Below are 16,813 nucleotides of genomic sequence, written 5' to 3'. Positions count from 1 at the left end.
ATCACACCCCCTCCCCCTTAACATTTTATTTCCTGAGTGGTCATGGTGGTTTTTTGGAGTGTATAGGCACATGTGGTACAACCGAACTGATCCCTGAAATTTCTGGTAAAGAAAAATAAAAGAATTTATGAAAGGGACCTATGTCTTTGCCCTGCCTCTGGCTTGCTCTGGCTTGTCGCTTGAATGAATGGTTTCCTTTGAAGTATGCCATGTCTCAGCTCATAAATGTAATCCAGCATCAAAGGTACTCAGGCCTGGTGATGCAAAACTGTTTACTCTTCGTTTTGATGTACACAAAAAGATGCCCTTTATTTCCCTGGACTCCAGTGAAAGATGCAGAATAGACCCAGGGAAACAAGCCATGGGTTGGCTTGAAAAGGCTGAGCTGGGAGAGCAGAGGCAGCTCGGCTGGCGCAACCCAAACTTGGACATGCATGGGTCACTGGTTAGGGGTGTTGATTGTGAAGAGCCATCCAGTCACGAAATCCATCCCGACAGTGTGCGCTGATCAATCATGACCTTGTAGCGGCAACATTTATCAGCCTGGAAGCCATGAACTTAGGTTTGCTCATTTTACTTGAACATGACGCAATCCTTGGGTCCAACGCTATGACTGATGTCAAGACACCCCAAAAGGGAACAGGGAGACTGAGCTTCCCTCGACAAAGGGGATTATAGCCAGTACCTCTGTGTTTAACTCTTCACTCCCCTGGCTCTGGAATCCATCCAGCTGGGGGCTGGGGAGGGGCTATGGTTGGCTCTAGGCGAAGGCTGGCACTTTGATAACTTCAGCAAAGTTAGGGCAGCTCCAGCTGGAACAGGCTGGAACATCTCTCCATGCTGGGACTGGAGGGAAAAAAGTTCACTTTGGCTAATTTCAACTTTTCCACCATTAAATCTGCACCTGCAATGTCAGGGGTCACCAAATAATAAAATGTGGCATCTTTGAAACTGCTCAGTCACGTGAAAAGGGCTGTAATTGAGTAGATTCATTCTCTGAAGCCCCATCACAGACGCACAGCTCCGGGCTGGGGGCGGGGAGGGAGAGAGGGATGGGCCAAAAGCAAGCCAGGCTCTGGGAGGGTACCCTGGGAGCAATAGTGGCCTCTGATGTGGTCCCTTGCTTTTGAAATTTGAGACTAAAAATAAATAAATATCCCACACATTCACTCCATACACACTCCCATACCCACGCTGGCCTCCAGCCTTTGTGAGCAGTTTGACCTGATAAATGCGCTTGGCTGGCATCAAATAGTCCGGCTTTGACCGATCCCATTTAAATATGTGAATTAGTCATGAAGCAGGACACAGCTTGGTGAGCTTGCTAAATTGTTGGACGCTATTGAAGGAGAAGGGAGAAAAAAGGAGAAAGCCATTCAGTGTTCTCAATTAGGTGGAGAGGTGCAAGGCATCCCAGCCTCGGCCATGTCTCTTCGCTCACACACCAAGGCTTGGCTGAGAGAGAGTGCAGAGTGAAGCCCTTGCGGGGGCCATAGTGGGTGCAAATGGGCAGAGGTCACTTGGTCCCACTTTGGATTCACTTTTTGCAGCATTCCGTGGGACCCCAGCCTTCCTGGCGTGGGGACTGTCCTGGACTGCCTTAGGTGACAGCAGGATTTTCCCCAGAGGGAGAGGCCCGTGTGTCCGCCATGCTGAGGTCACTACAGGACAGGCTAACCTGGAGTTTCCTGCTGTATTTATTAAGCATGTCTCACACCCCAGGAGAGAGGGAGGAAAGGGAAAGGAAGGCCTCTGGTCCCTCACTTCCAGGAAGGGTAGAGGAGAGCACCACTAGCATGGTCGACGGCGGTAATGGACCTCACCCTGGCATGACCTCACCTTGTCATCTCTAGTTCCCTGAAAATGCACCCCCCCACACACACACTAACCCTGGACCCCGTCCCCACGCCCCACACCAATGTTGCCAGGCTGGCCATGCCCTTGCTGAAAGTTCTAAGGGGGGCCGGAAAGAATAAAGAAAATTTGCCTTCAAGCTCCAAGCGCTCAGTAAGGAGGTTGAGCCTGGGCGCTGCGGCCCCTAGATGGGAAGACTGTCCCACACCTACCGTTTTAACCATCCCCTCCTCGCTCAGACATTCTGCACACCCTTCTACAACAAGCAGTTGTCTAAAGCAGGCACTGCTCCCCAAAGACAGTGATGGGGCCCCATGCTCTAGATTATATGCAAAGATGGTTACCAGAAAGACGGTACTTTGGGGAGTGGAAGTCTACTGGCTTGATTTGCAGTATGTAAGCAATGAGCCAAAGCGGAAACGTGGTATAAAACCAAATAAAAATCCATGCATTTTCTTAAACAGGCGCTTTAGTGCTGATGGCTGGGAAGGGGGGTGAAGCGCTTGCCCCTGCAGTCGGCCCTGCTGGAGAAAGCCCAGCGCCGGGCTCCCTAAGGGCCTCCCAGGAGCGCCAGCACGCTGCAGGCCTTGGTAGTTTTGCCATGCGTTTGCAGGCTCCCGGAAGCTCCTCTCCAGGGCACTAAGGAAACTCACCAAGCCGGAACCCTGCCATGATGGCTGCAGAATGAGGCTGCTTTTGGAACTGTGAAGTAGCAGCGCCCCCTGCCAGTGGGTGGCCGCCATAGCTAGCAAGTGTCCCCCCTGCTGGGAGCCAGCTGGGAGGAGCCAGGAGCTGCCCAGGCCCCTGGAGCAGGAATCCGGGGGGGCAAAGAGCCAGCCTGCTCCTGCAGAAATCCGGAACGCATCTGTCATAAAGAGGCCCCAGCAGCCCGACCTGCCCAAAGAGAATACGCGAACCGGCCTCGGACCCAGCAGGGTTCCAGCCACACAGGGATGGGCTGGGGACAGACAGGTTGCAGGCTGGCCTGACTCCTGCCCTCTCCTCTTGTTTGAAGCAATGCTATACATGGTGGCCTCACCACGATCAGAATGAGCAATTATACCATATGAAGGTCATCTCTTATCATGATCATTTCAATTACTACTCAAAAACTAGGACAAGAGGTCACAGCCCAAGTGTGTCTGGTGTTCTTCTTACTTCAGGATCCTAGTAGCCGAATAATAAAGGCACTACACTGAAGTCAATGTGTGAGAGAGTGTCCTTGGTTACAGTTTCAAAAGACTGCAAAGAATCTAGACCAATCCCTGACTTGACTGGAACCTTCATTCCTCCTGCCCCCCCCCCAACCCCCAGCCCTATGTCATATTCCTAGGTCCTGTTTTCACTTTAGCCCACCGGCCAGATTTACATGTGTCTGTTTTCCTTACCTTCACAATTAAAGATCTTTAAAATGTGAACTCATCCCATTATAAGACAATTCTTGGTTTTCTTTCTCCCATATCCCAAACATTAAAACAGTATCACTCCACACATGCCCTTGTGAAGAGCTATTCATTCACAACTTTGCATCATTGTGCCTCCCCAAAGAGAAACCCTCCTGGGACGGGTACCAACAGCCCACTCAAGACACAGCTTCCAACTCACGCAGGCTCTACCAGGCTACCTTCCTGTCCATCAGTCCATCATCTTCAGTATAAGCTACAGCCACTCTTGGGAACCACTCCCCCCTGAGCCCTGCGTGTCACAGCCAGAGACGGGGTGCCATCCAAGAGGTCTCCCTCTTCCTCAGTGCTAGCGTGTCCTTCTGCCTAGCCTTCAGCACGTGCTCTGCAACTGGCTACTTCTTGCCACTCCACTGTTCCCACCAGAACCAAGACACCGTCCACCATCAACTCCCAAGGAGGCCTTGCTCTCACTTCTGCCTGCCTCCCCTCTGCAGCCACAGGGATCCTAGATCAGACTGCAACAACGATGACCAGTGAATTCCATGGCTCTCTACAGCACTCGAGGATCTGATCCAAGTGCTGAGCTGGGCTGGGCCTCCAAGGCCTTGTTATCTGTGCCCCGCCTAATTCCCCAGCTTCCTTGAGGGCCCAGTCCCCCTTACTCCTGAGGACCCAGTGACGTCACCCCTCCTACACTTCCTAACACCTTTGCATTTCAGAATCTTTGTCCAACATTTTCCCACCTGGTTGAGTCTTCTCTTTCAGGCTCAGCTCGCCTGCCCTTTCCGTGAGCTCCCAACCTCAATTATTCTTCCTTATTGTGTATGTAGTGCTCCTTCCACAGACACACTTACACCCACTTGAGTATTTGCTGGTTTTCAGTCAGGGCCCTTCCTTGTGTGGCAGGTTTCCTGCGAGTGAGGGAGGTAACCTGTCTTCTTCACTAGGGGACCCCCAGCATCAAGCCCGGGGGCCGGCTGGAGTAGCTGCTCAGCTGAACGGGCTTTAGAAGGTTGCTGTGATTAGCGCAGAGAGGCTTCGTGATTTGCCTGCTGCCACACATCCAGCAGGAGGGCAGGGCGTACAGTTCCTAGGCTAACGTGCCCCCCCTGGAATACTGCTGGGCACGTGGGCATTGCAGAGGAGAGTGGGGCAGGCAGGAGAGAAGACTCTGGCACAGTGATTCTCCACAAGATTCCCTTTAGAGAGTGCTGTGTAAGAACAGGTGAGAAACACATTCAATGTTTACATTTCCTAAAAAACTCTTTTGCTGACCTAATGTGGAGTGCGGGCCATAAGGATCGCTGTACAAGACCACCCCTACCCCACCCCTGTCTGGGGAGGATAACGGATAATACAGCATGTATCTGCGGGCAGATTTGGGAGGCTTTTTGAAGGCCTAGAAAATTGCAGGCCTTTCTGCCATTTCGTTGAGGAGAGTGGGAATGTGGGCCCTGGCGACCCAGCAGCCTGCGGGGTACACCTGACACGGGGGAGTCCGGGTCCCAGGAGAGGAGCGTCAGGCCAAAGCGGTGGGGGGGGGGGGGCGACTGCACAGCAGAGGGTGCTAGAGAGCCTGTCCAGGGGTACGCCTCTGCGCCCGGGTTACCCGCTCAGCTCCCAGGGAGCCAGCCTCTTTCTAAAACAAAGACTATCCATCTTTCTGCCCTCCTGCGCTCCGCTGTGGTCTCGCTGTTTCTGTGTGGGAAAACGCTGGATGGCCCTATGGATAAAATGCTACCTACTGCTACTGTTGTTGCTCATCAGGTGCCTATGTGGCAGGTGGGTCCTTTCCAAGTCTTCCTGATAAGGGCAGGACTCTGGAATGTGTTTGGGTAGTTGGTTTTTGTTTCTTTTTTGCTTGGCTTGTGGGTGTGGTATATCAGTGGCTAGTGGTTTCGTTGGTTGGTTGGCTGGGGTTTTTTTTTTTTATGTATAGGTTAGAATTTGTCTTTCTGGCTGGACCTAGAGGTTTCTGTGCTAAATGAAGTAAGCTAGAAAGGCAGATACTGTATGATCTCACTTATAGGTAGAATCAAAAAACACACAACAAATGAACAAACAAAAGAGAAACAGACTCAGAGATAAAGCAAGAAACAGGGGCGCGTGGGTGGCTCAGTGGGTTAAAGCCTCTGTCTTCGGCTCAGGTCATGATTCCAGGATCCTGGGATTGAGCCCTGCATCGGGCTCTCTGCTCAGCGGGGAGTCTGCTTCCTCCTCTCTCTCTGCCTGCCTTTCTGCCTACTTGTGATCTCTCTCTGTCAAATAAATAAATAAAATTTAAAAACAAAAAACCACAAACTCGTGGTCACCAAAGTGGGGGAGGGATTGTGGTAGCTGCAAAGCAGATTACGGGGATTAAGAGATACAAACTTCCACTTATAAAATGAGTAAATTATGGGAATGTAATGAACACCATAGGGAATATAGCCAATAATATCCTAATAACTTTGTATGGTAACTAGATTTATCATGGGGCTCATTTTGTAATGTAAAGTATGTCAAATCATCATAATGTACAAAATAGGATATTGTAGTTTAATTATACTTCAATTAAAAAATGAAAGACATATTCATGTCATATTATGGTTGTTGCAGATTATTTTGTAATATTATTTGCATTTATGACTACTTGACAAGTATAGTAGTTACTCATTCCATGCTAAATCTTTTTTTTTTTAAGATTTTATTTCTTTGACGGAGATCACAAGTAGGCAGAGAGGCAGGCAGAGAGAGAGGAGGAAGCAGGCTCCCCGCTGAGCAGAGAGCCCGATGCAGGGCTCAATCCCAGGATCCTGGAATCATGACCTGAGCCAAAAGCAGAGGCTTAACCCACTGAGCCACCCAGGCGCCCCCATGCTATATCCTTTATTTAACATGTTAATAAAAGCAAAATATTACTATTTTTAAAAATGTCTTTTTGGGAAAAGGTACCTTTTCACCAGATCTTCGGTGAGATGCTTTAAATTTCTCTTCCCAAAAAATTGATGGAATGAGAAACAACTCCATATGTCAGAAAAGGCTCAAACAGACTGGTGAGGCACCTTTAAATCCCCACACCCCCTCTCTAAAAGAACCTCCACTGGGAACAAGAGTCATGAAGTCAAAGAACATTAAAGCTGAGACAAACTCACCAAATTAAACCACCTTCTCTGTTAGATAGATGGAACAGGAGGCCCAGAGAGTACCCGGGACCTGTCCAAGGTCGTGGCGCCCTCCGTTTCCAGTGTGGAGCTCAGAGGAAAGCAGTATGCACCAAGCTTTCATTTTACTCCTTGTTCACAATCACCGTAGGAAAAGGAGGGGAAACGGATTTGTCTTGCCTGGGATGTTGTCACTTCGAGATGATCAGTGTATTTCTGCTGTATACTTTTCCAGACTTTCAAACTGATGTCAATATTTATATCAAGAACTTACATCAGTTTACTAAAACTGGGTCACGCCATCCATGCTGCATTGTTGACTTCTGCGTGTACACCAACGTGACTCTCATGTCAGTTAATATGCATGTCCAATTACTTTTATGCCTTTGTCAAAGATCATTTATATCGTGTGAGTATATTTCTTGGTTCTTTATTCTGTGTTATTGGTCTTTCCCTCCATCAATATCACACTGTCTTGATTACTGTAGCTAGATAGTAAGGCTAAATATGAGGGAGTGATTCCTCCCACTTTCTTTTCGTTTTTGAGATTGTTTTAGCTATTCTAGGGCCTAAGCCTTTCCGTAGACATTTTAGCACAAGTTTGTCTATATCCACAAAAAGCCTTGTTGAATTGCTATAAAATTTTTATTTGGTTCCATCTAACATCCAAAGTGTGAATTGGTCAGGGACATTTCCAAGATTATCTTCACTTGAACAAGGGCATTTTCAAGATACAAAATGCATCTTATTCATCTCTAACTGCCAGAATGCCTAGCACAATGCCTCACATACAGTAGGTTCTCAATAAATAATCTGTTGGGTAAGTTCATGGATGGTTGGGTCAAAATACATGTCTTTAAGCAAGGCAGACCATAAGGCAGACAATTCTGCAACAGACTCCAGTGTTTTATTCTGCTCTTACCTCTATTCACGCTTTCAGTTCATTTTACTTTTTCTTCTAGGTTTCCTTCCTAAAACAGAGAGCAGCCCTGAACTATGCTGGTCATATCTGAGCTGACTGCGTCACTCCCGTGCACATCTTTGAGAACTCCCAATTCTCTAAACTGAATAAAATCCAGGTTTTTCCATCCCCTTCCCACACATGCAGAGACAGCCTGTGTCATTCACCAGCAAGAAAATATATCTTGACCTCTTGGGATGTGCTAGCGACTGGAAGAAATGAAAAGAATGAGGAAATACAACTCCTGCCTTCAAGAGCTGGAAATGTGGTCTCGGCCATGCCAGGTCTGCTGGATACAAGTCCTCTCACTTCTGTTCCAGTGCTTTGCTGCAGGGAACAGTTTCTGGCCTGCATATTATACACCAGGCGTGGGTGCCATCCGAACACCCAGAGTCCTAGGGGAAAGGCCCTTGGCTTCTCGCTCTCAATCCTCTTCCTTTAGGATGAGATCGAAAGACTTGCTTTCCCCCACTGTGCAAGGAAATCCAAAGGACTAATAAGAGGGCTTTCATTAAAGGCCTTTGAGGAGGCATGGTATATTGCCAAGGTAATCTATGATTGTTTTTCCTTATTTAGACCCTAAGATAAGCCATAGGAAGGATTGCAGCCTTCCATGCCTAGCCATTCATTTTTGAAAACTTTTCCATTCAGCATTAGGAAAACGGAGTCTGAGTACTGTGATTTTTAGGGCCCATAAACCTATAAATCTTCCCCCGAGACTCAGAGTGAATTGATCAAGGTGAATAATTCTCCATACTACTATAATTGAGGAAGTTAGAAGTGTGCCCAGCGTGTGGCTTGAGAGATTCTTTGCCAAATTCCTACTGGAGCGATGAGCCTGGGCTACAGTGAGGAGCCCTCATCTTTCTCGACCTTGGCCTTGAAATGTCTTCCTTTGTTTGGACCCTGCTTGTCCCTTCTCTATATCGTTCACAGGACCTTCCTTCCCAGCCCAACCTCTGGACTTGGGCAGAGGCTGGGGTTCAGTTCGGGTCTTCCTGCCTGCTCTTTTAACTGTACAGACCCGGCGCAGGAACCCATAGTCCCCACTGTTCTGGTCTCCAGGTGAAAAGCTTCTCCAGAGGACGCCCTGCTCCAGCGTCTTCCCTTTCCTTGCTGCTGGGCCTCGAGAAGAGTGGGCTTGCCCCACCTGGCCCCTCACTCTGTCTTTGAAATCTGCCCACCTGCCTTCTGCCCTCTGCATAGATGAGGGGTGGAGGGAAAAGCCCTACTATTGTCTGCCTGGGCCAGTGACCGAATGTGCAGGGCCAGGTAAGTTAGCAGGGTGTGTCATCCCGCTGATCCAGACCCGGATCTAGAGCCACGGTTTCCCTTCAGCTTTTTCAGTATTAATGCTGACATTCAATCTCCATCTGCCAGTTCCTGGGTTTCTGTCTCAGCTGGTTCTACACTCAGTGGGGAAGAATGGGGTTATTTGTTGCCAACTCCCACATACATACTATTTACAAGCTGACAATGCCCAGAGTTGCATATGAAGACCACATTTCTCTCCTGAGCTAGTTAGTATCTCAATCTGTGTGTCTCTCACACACAGTGAACGTGCTCCACAATGGAACTCCTTATCTTCCCACAGTAGCCTTTCCCACAGCAATAATCCTAAATTTACCTGCTTCCCACTCTAGATACCAAGGAGCTTTTCTCAACCACCCACTTTCCCACCTCGCCTTGAATCTTCCACCAAGTGCTGTCAACTCTACTTCTGCAATATAATTTAGCTTTATCCTTATCTTCCACCCCCATGGGCCCCCGTGTAGTCTAGGCCAGTGTCACCTCCTGGGAAGGTACAGCATTAACCTCCCTAATATTTCCTCTCGTTCCACTCCAGACCCTTCTCCACCGCACAGTCACAATCATGTTCTTCAGAAAAAGAAAATCTTGAAAGCAGCAAAGAAAAATGACACCTTACACAGAGGAGACCAATCATTCAAATGTCCACAAAATTCTCCTCAGAAATGGTGGAGGCAGAAGACAGTGGAACATCTTTACAGTGCTGGAGAAAAACAACACATTTGTCAACCGAGAATTTCACCTCCATGCATGCAAGTCTTCAGAAATGAAGGTCAAAGAATTCCACTTTCAACCATTAACAATGAAGAGATTAGATTAACCCTTTAGGAAACCAAAGCACTGAATGAAATATACAAAAGGACCATTTCTGGACATTGGACAAGAAGCAGCAAGGGACAGAAGAAGTACATCAGACAAGCTCTATGACTGTCCTAGTGTGGTGCCTGTGTGGTTTCTAGAAGGCAGCACAGGAGGGAGAACCTGGACAGCTCAGCCGTCTCCCTGAGTTCAGGGGACAGAGTTAAGAGGAGGAAGAGGAGGGTAGAATTCACAGAGCAGAGTGCTGGGAAGGAATGCGCTACACAGAGAGTGATCCAGAGGCCTGTGAAGGGCCCCGTGGCGTCACCTGCTCAAGGCTATGTGGAAGCCACCCCAGGCCAGGGAAAGAGCTGCTGGAAAGGGCGGTCAGCTCACACAGGGCCAGGAGTCATTTGTGTCCTTGCCAGCCAGAGTGGGAAAGCGTCACGATTCATGGGGTATTGGGTGCAAACTCAGAAGGCCATTGCCTCAGTGGTGGGGAAAGGGAAACTCTAGTCTGCTCTTGTGCTACTTGGCAAAGCTTAAAAGCAAGTTTCAAAAGAATAGAACTATTTCTAAGTAACTTATCTGCAACCTGGAAAGAAAAAAAAACACTCAGAAATTTTTAATGGAATACGAAATTATCTGGCATTTGAGAAGGTAAATTTCACAATGTCTGGCGTCCAGTCCAAAATTATGAACTATGCATAAAAGCAGCAAAATGCAGTCCATAATGAGAGCAAAAATCGTTCAATGGAAAGAGAGCTAGATATGACTGATTTAGTAGATGAAAAATTTATGACAACTATTGAGCTTTAAACAGTTATACTCAATATGTTTAAGAGGAGGAGAGCATGGACTACTTAAGGACAGACATGGAAAATTCATACTTCGGGGCACCTGGGTGGCTCAGTGGGTTAAAGCCTCTGCCTTTAGCTCAGGTCATGATCCCAGGGTCCTGGGGTTGAGTCCCACATAGGCTCTCTGCTCAGCGGGGAGCCTGCTTCCTCCTCTCTCTCTGCCTGCCTCTCTGCCTACTTGTGATCTCTATCAAATAAATACAATCTTAAAAAAAAAAAGAAAGAAAAAAGAAAATACATATTTCAAAAGACCCAAAATACAGTTCTAGAGAAAAATCTGTGCCTTGGAAAAAATGTACTAGAAAGAATCAATAACATGTTAGACCTTATTTAAAAATGATCTGGGGGACGCATCTGCATGGCTCAGTCCTTAAGCATCCTGATCAGGTCATGATCCTGGGTCATGACCCCAGGGTTCTGGGATCCTGCCCCACATCTGGCTCTTTGCTCAGTGGGAGGCCTGTTTCTCCCTCTCCCACTCCCCCTCTTGTGTTCCCTCTCTTACTGTGTCTCTCTCTGTCAAATAAATAAATAAAATCTTAAAAATAAATAAGAATGACCTAGGGGCAGGCAGGGGCAATGGGGGAGAGCACCTGCATGGGTCAGTCAGTTGTGCATCTGACTCTTGGTTTTGGCGCAGGTCATGATCTCAAGGTTGTGGGATGGAGCCTTGCATCGGGCTTTTGACTCAGCACGGAGTCTGCTTCAGATTATCTCTCCCCTCCCTCTGTCCCTCTTCCTCTCTCTCTCAAATAAATAAATAAAATCTTTTTAAAAATGATCTAGGGAGGGGCGCCTGGGTGGCTCAGTGGGCTAAATAAAGCCTCTGCCTTCAGCTCAGGTCATGATCCCTGGGTCCTGGGATTGAGCCCTGTATCAGGCTCTCTGCTAAGCAGGGAGCCTGCTTCCCCCTCTCTCTCTGCCTGCCTGTCTACTTGTTATCTCTGTCAGTCATATAAATTAATAAAATCTTTTTTAAAAAATGGTCTAGGGATACATAGGTGGCTCAGCTGGTTGAGCAACCAACCCTTTATTTTGGCTGGGGTTATGATCTCAGGGTTGTGAGACTGAGCCCCAAATCAGGCTCTGTGCTCAGCAGGGAGTCCGTTTCTCTCTCTCCTCCCCACACCCTGCTCACACATGCTCTCTCTATATAAAATAAATAAAAATTTTTAAATGATCTCGTTCTTTTAAAGGAAAAGACATTTTCCAAATTAAAAGAACTACAAAAATGCACTACTATCATAGTGCTAAAGGAATTTTCTCCTGCTAAGAAGAAATGATACCAAATGGAAATTTAGATCTTTAAGAAGAAATGAAGACAATGAGAAATGGTAAATATAAAGGACCACTTTTTCTTCCTATAAAAATATATATAACTGTTTAAAACAAAAATTGTAACATAGTTTTATAAAGTTCATAATGTATGTTGAGACTAATGGATCTACACAGTTGCTTGGTTTCTACATTTTACATGTAGTAGTACAATTGTAACTCTAAACTGTGAAAATATAAGGATGTATATCTTCATTCCTAAGGTAACCATGAAGAAAAGATATGGCTATAAAGCTAATAAATAAATTAAAATAAAAATTTTAAAAATGTTTAAAATAATCCAAAAGTAGGCAGGACTAAGAGAACACAAAGTAAAATAAATAAAGAAACATCAAATAATAAAATGCTAGACCTAAATCCAACCATATCAATTATTATTTAAAATAACAATGAAGTAGATATCCCAATATAAAAGAGATTAGCAGAAAGTATATAACAGCAAGCCTAAAATATATGTGGTCTGTAAGACATGCATTTTAAATATAAGTAAGTGGATAAAAAATGATATACCATGCAAACTGTAAGCATAAAAAGGCTACAGTAGCTATATTAATATCAAAGTGAAACTTGAGAAAACAATATTACCAAAAACAGAAGTATTTCCTAAGGACAAAGGGGTCAATACGTCAAGAAGGCAGAATAATCCCAAGTGTGTATATGCCTAATAACGGAGCTTCAATATTCCTGAAGAAAAAGTCAACAAAGAAATAACCAACTATCATAGTTGGATATGAATGTGAATATCTCACAAGTTGATAAAGTCAATAAAAAATAGATGAACTGAAGAACATTATTAACCACTTTTATTTAGTTGATTTTTACAGAACAATTTTATTTAATTGATTTTTACACAACTTCAGAAAAATACCGAATATACAAATTTGTTGAGATAGACCATATCTTGGACCATATAACAAAACTCAATAAATTTAAGAGAACTTAAATCATACAGACTATATTCTCTGATCAAAACAAGACTGGGCACCTGGGTGGCTCGGTTGGTTAAGCAACTGTCTTTGGCTCAGGTCTTGAACCTGGAGTCCTAGGATTGAGTCCCACATGGGGCTCCCTGCTCCACGAGGAGTCTGCTTCTCCCTCTGACCTTCTCCCCTTTCATGCTCTCACTCTCTCTCTCAAATAAATAAATAAAATCTTTTTAAAAATGTTTTTTAAAAAAGAAACAAGACTAAATTAGAAATTGTAATAATATACCTAGAAAGACCCTAAGTATTTGGGAATTAAATGCAATTCATTTATAAATAATCGATGGGTCAAAGAAGAAACCACAGGACAATCAGAAAGTGTTTTGAACTAAACAATAATTTTAAAAAGTCAAAAATTTTAAAAATTAAAAATTAAAAAGTTAAAACTTGTGGGATATAAGCAAATAGTGCTTAAAAAGAAAGTTATAGCTTTAAGTTCTTATATTAGGAAAATAGAAAATTTTAAAAACAGAGACCTAAAGTTCCACCGTAAGGAGCTAGAAAAAGAAGAGCAAAGTAAACCCAAAGTTAACTAGGAGAAAGGAAATAATAGAGATAAGGATAGAAACAAAATATATAGTTGAGAAAATTAACAGAATATTAAGTTTGACAACAGTGCCCAGACAATTTAATGGGGAAAAAACAGCTTTCTCAACAAGGGGTACAACCAGATATCCATCTGCAAAAGAATATATTTAAGCCTTTACTTCATACCATCCACAAAAATTAACTCAAAATAGAGTTAAAATACAAAACTCTTAAAACATGTAAGTAAATCCTTGTGAGCTTAGCAATGGCTTCTCAGATGTGACACAAAAGCACAAATGATAAGAAAAAAATTGGTCTTCATCAAAATTAGAAACATCTGTGTCTCAAAGGACATCACTAGGAAATTGAAAACACAACCCAAAGAGTAAGAGAAAATATTTGCAAACTATATATTTGATAAGAAACTTTTATTCAGAATATATAAAGAACCTTTGCAATGCAGCAAGAAAAATACAAACAATCCAAATTTTACATAAGCAAAGATTTGAAAAAGATACATAAATGAGCAGTAAGCTCGTGAAAAGATGCTCCGTGTCATTAGTCATCAGGAAAATGCAAACCGTATCATCAAATATCTATCTGGAAGGCTACAATCAAAAAGTCATATAATAACAAAAGTTGGCAAGGATGTAGGGAAACTGGAACCCTTATACATTGCTGGTAGAAATGCAAAGTAGTGTAGCTATTTGGAAAACAGTGTGGATGATTTTCAAAAAGTTAAACATAGAGTTATCACATGGCCCAGGAATTCTACTCCCGGGTACATATCCAAAAGAACTGAAAACATATATCTTCACAAAACTCAAAGTGTTCATAGCAGCATTTTTTGGAAATGGTCAAAGAGTGGAAACAACCCTAATATTCACTAACTAATGAAGACAGACAAAATGTGGTATATCTGTCTAATAGAATGTTATGGGGCCATAAAAAGGAATGAAGTAATGATACATGCCACAACATGGAAGAACCTTGAAAACATTATGCTAAGCCAGACACAAAAGGCCACATATTTATGATTAAAGTGTCTAGAATAGGCATATCTTTAAAGATATCTACTTTAAAGAAAGTAGATTAGTAGTTCTCAGAGACTGGGGGAAAGAAAGACTGGAGAGTGACTGCTAATGGGCATGGAGTTTTGGGAGGAGATGAAATGTTTTGGAATTAGATAGTGGTGATTGATGGTTGCACAATTCTGTAAATATACTAAAAACCACTGAATTCTACACTTTTTTTTAAAAAAGATTTTATTTATTTAACAGAGAGAGCACAAGCAGGGGGAGTGGCAGGCAGAGAGGAGGGAGGAGCAGGCTCCCTACTAACCTAGGAGCCCGATGTGGGACTCGATCCCAGGACCCTGGGATCATGACCTGAGCTAAAGGCAGCCGCTTAACTAACTGAGCCACCCAGGCACCCCTGAATTCCACACTTTAAAAGGATGAACTTCATGATATGTGAATTCTATTTCTATAAGCTGTTATTAAAATAATATCATCCACAATCTGAAGAGAAAAACAAAAATAAAGGAGACTATTATGAACTTAATAAAAAAAAATCAGTATTTAGATGAATTGAAGAAATTCTTGAAAAATACAACTTTCCCAAATTGATACTAAATGAAATAGAGAACCTAAATAACCCTATCTTGATTAAATAAGTTGAATTGTTTTCAAAACTCCTTGCACAAAGAAAACTTCAAGCCTAGATAGTTTCGCTGGTAAATTCTAGAAAACAAAGAAGAAATAATAGGAATCTTATACAAACTTTTCTGAAATACAGAGGTGGGAGGGAATGTATCCCAACTTACTTTTTAAGGCCAATATTTCCTGATACAAAAACTAATAAAGACATTACAAAGCAAGAAAATGGCAAACCGTTCATGATCATGAACATAGGTACAAAAAAATCCTTTAAATAAATATTAGCAAATCAAATCTAATTATCTATTTATGACTGTAGCTATAATTATAACTATGTAGAATGCACTGTGACAAAGTAGGGTTTATTTCAAGAATCCAGAGTTGGCTTAACATTAGAAAACCAATCCCTATAATTCATTGTATTAATAAAGGAGAAAAATATGATAATTTCAATAACTACAGGAAAACATATGAGAAAGATTAAAGAGCTCACTATAGCACAAAATTGGAAACAACTCAGATGTCCATCAATAGGGGAGTATATAAACAAACTGCGGTACATCCATGCAACAGAATACCACTCAGCAATGAAATGGAACAAATCTCCAATAGAAGTGACAACATACATGAATCTCAACATCATTATGCTGAAAGAAGCCAGGTAAAAAAGAGCACATTCCATGTGATTCCATAAATATAAAATTCCCGATCAGTTGCCAGGGGTGGAAGGAGGTATGGATGCAAAGAAGCACATGAAATTTCTGGGGTGATGGAAATGCTCTGAATGTTCATTGTGACAACATTTTCATGGGTGTGTACATCTCCCAAAACTCATCATATAGTTCCCTTTAAAGAGGTACAATTTATTGTGCATAAATTATATCTCAACAAATTTGATAAGATGAAGATCATACAGCCAAAACCATAGACAAAAAGTATTATACAAGTGTTTCAGGCAAAAAATTATTTAAAATACTATGGTATTTTCTGGATTTTATATTTGTGGTATTTGTAATTTTTTCAAACTTTTAATTTTCTGTGACCTGCCCTCTTTTTTACTCACCCCTTAACTTTTAGAATTCTTGGGAGTCTGGGTTCTCACATAGTCTCACTCCACCATCTCCTGACTGATCTCATCCTCTCCATGTCCTTGTTTCTTTCCTTCTTATCAATGACTCACCAAGTCATAACTCCAGCCAAGAATGCTCTCTGGGGCTCCAAAGATACATAACCCAGCTGCCTCATTAATACCTCCAAGTCATCTTAAACTCAGTATCTCCAAAATTGTTTCTTTTGATCTTCACCAGCCTAGGCCTCTCTCATTGTTTCCTTTCAGACTTGATGTAGCTACAATCTGTCTACCCCAATGGGAAGACCAGAAATCCCAGAAATACCAATGACTTAGTGGATTCTCTGCAACCCAAATGATTGTCACAATCCAGACCATCCGCTCCTGCCTGGACCAGGGAGATAGCCTCCTAATTGTTGACCAGTCCATTCTGACCCCTCTTTCTCCTCTCCACAGTCCCAGTGAACTCTGATATGCAAATCCAATCATGTCATTCCCTGCTTACAGCCCTTCTGTGGCTCCATTACTCCCAGAATCAAGACCAAAATCATCATCCTTTCTTAGAGGCAAGTCTGATATTCAGCCAAGCATACTGATATGGATATATCAGTTGTTAAGATATTGAAAGTCTTCAGTATTCCTGGCAAACAGTCACAGGAAAGAGGGCTCCCAACCACGCTAGCCTGAAGGGGATGCAAAGGCCCATCTGCACTCTAGTCCTGAGCACTGTACTTCCCAGCCAAGGCAACTACAAAGGCCCAGCCACTGCATGACTCTTGATGCCCTCTGTAGCTGCTCTGCACCCTGAAATGATGAGTCTCGGCATCACCCTCCAAGCTGAACCAAGAGCAGGGCTGGAAAAAAAGCAAGGGATTGGGTCCCTAGATCTGGAGGAATGGAGAAAAAGGTA

At 43.6% G+C, this 16,813-nt stretch overlaps 2 long non-coding RNA genes across 2 annotated transcripts in view; one reads left to right on the top strand and one right to left on the bottom strand.

The window, feature by feature from the left end:
* The window catches only part of LOC131813759 (uncharacterized), a 125,026-nt gene that overhangs the window by 32,139 nt on the left and 76,074 nt on the right, over window positions 1–16,813 (bottom strand). The window lies entirely within an intron of this gene.
* On the top strand, window positions 4,624–10,800 carry LOC131813758 (uncharacterized). Its single transcript, XR_009346952.1, has 4 exons — window positions 4,624–5,042; window positions 6,639–6,812; window positions 7,366–7,911; window positions 9,211–10,800. It is a non-coding gene; the product is annotated as an uncharacterized LOC131813758 (long non-coding RNA).

The sequence above is a fragment of the Mustela lutreola genome, chromosome 13 (assembly GCF_030435805.1).
Source record: "Mustela lutreola isolate mMusLut2 chromosome 13, mMusLut2.pri, whole genome shotgun sequence".
Classification (NCBI taxonomy): domain Eukaryota; kingdom Metazoa; phylum Chordata; class Mammalia; order Carnivora; family Mustelidae; genus Mustela; species Mustela lutreola.
Note: the sequence above shows the minus strand (reverse complement) of the source record. Positions and strands in the feature narration are given on the sequence as shown.